At 49.7% G+C, this 1,765-nt stretch overlaps 1 pseudogene; it reads left to right on the top strand.

The window, feature by feature from the left end:
* Positions 1-247: 247 nt before the first annotated feature.
* LOC148122165 (Nuclear RNase P) lies at positions 248-485 on the top strand (annotated as a pseudogene).
* Positions 486-1,765: the final 1,280 nt, after the last annotated feature.

Below are 1,765 nucleotides of genomic sequence, written 5' to 3'. Positions count from 1 at the left end.
GTCTCATAGGGAGGCGGGCTTGATCATGTTTGAAGACTGCCTTTCCTGTTCTTAAAGAGCCACAGAGCTTTTGAAGGTGATTTTCGCCTAATTTTGTTAAGAGAGCTCAGTCTCTGGCTCTCACGTACAGAAAACTTTAATTTTGATTGAGGAAGTAGCCGGCGTGGTGGCGCACGCCTTTAATCCCAGCACTTGAGCTCTGAGCACAGGCTCTGCGAAAAACCGCGTTTCCATAGCAACATGGGCGGGTGGAGGAAGCTCATCGGCGGGGCCACGTGCTGAGTGCTCGTCACTCCCCGGCCCCTGGGAAGGTCTGAGACTGGAGCCCCCGCGGCCCTAACCGGGCCCTCCAGCGCGCGGGCAGACCGGGCAGGAGAGGCCCCCCTCGCCGGAGCTTGGAAAAGACTCACGGCCGGCGGTGCGAGTTCAATGCCTGAGGTGAGGCAGGGTGCACAGTTCGCAGGTACAGGATAAACTGCGAGCCCGCGCACGGCCCGGGGCGGGGCCATGCCTTTGTTTGGGCCACAATGGGCCACAATGGGCCGTGCCTCAGAGCCGGAGGCTCACAGCCACGGCAGCCAAGAATTCAGTCAGATAAAAACATTTGTCGCCAAAAATTCAGTCAGATTCCCCAAAAAATGCACATCGTCCCGTGGTCAGCAGGAAGTAGTCAGATTGATTGTCGACGCCCATTTTCCCTCAAAGAACTGGTCATAATTATCATAATAAAGGCGTGTCAACCTGGTTACCGGTATCCTAGGTAACAAAGGCGGACCTTTTGCCTGAAGCAACGGGTGGAATAAACAATGCTACCTAGAGGGTTTTTTTTCATCTGAATAGAGCTGGAGAGATGGCTTAATGGTTAAGAGCACTGCCTGCTCTTCCAAAGGTCATGAGTTCAATTCCCAGTGAAAACTGCTTTGGTTTTAGACAATAGAGGGGGACTACCAGTGACAGCTTCCCCCAGAGAAAGGATTTCTCTTGCATTCTTTACACTTAATTTTTAATTCAAAATTTTGCTGGAAAAACAACAGCAGACAGAGATGCTCTGTTTGAAAACAATTCCATCTAATTCTAAGGCCTGCTTTAATGGCACAGGCAAACAAGATTTGCTCTTTGGAGCAGAGACATGCAAGTCTCTAAGTTCAAAACCAGCCTACTTCCAGTACTGATTGTGCAGAATTTTTACACTGAGAGTTTTTAGTACTCTTAAATGTTAATTTGGGAGGAGAGTTTTGTTTATGTTTTTCTAGGAATGCTGACATACATCTGGATGCCAGCAAGACTGACAAGAGAAATAAAGAAGAAAGATGACCCAGTGGATGCTGAGTGTCCTGCTGTGGAAGACTCGTGCGGAGGCAGCAATGATGACCCTCTGGGCGGTGCCAAGAGCAGCTGTTTCACACCATCGACTTGAGCAACACCCTGTTCAACCTCTTATCTCTTAACAATTTTCTGACTGACTCTATTTTGCCTTTTCCTTCCTTAGGAATGGGTGGGAGCAGAGATATTCTTGGCATGCTGTGTCTAGGTGGAAGTGCTGTATGTCTTTGTTTGGTGTGCTACCTGCTAGCCCAAGTGATGAGGGACAAGGTCTTTGTGGCACAGGCCTTGGCAGCCTTGGAATGTGTATCCTCACCCCAGGATTGGCTCTCAGCCTCAAAAGAGCTCATAGGCAATTAGCCATGCATAGCCTTTGTACCCTCAAGGGACCAGATAGTCCCATTGCACTGAGGAAGGTATGCATTGGCGGAGGGGGTGCAGA

The sequence above is a fragment of the Myodes glareolus genome, chromosome 5 (genome assembly GCF_982192425.1).
Source record: "Myodes glareolus chromosome 5, mMyoGla1.1, whole genome shotgun sequence".
In the NCBI taxonomy this organism is placed as follows: Eukaryota; Metazoa; Chordata; class Mammalia; order Rodentia; family Cricetidae; genus Myodes; species Myodes glareolus.
This window is presented reverse-complemented; position numbering and strand designations above follow the sequence as displayed.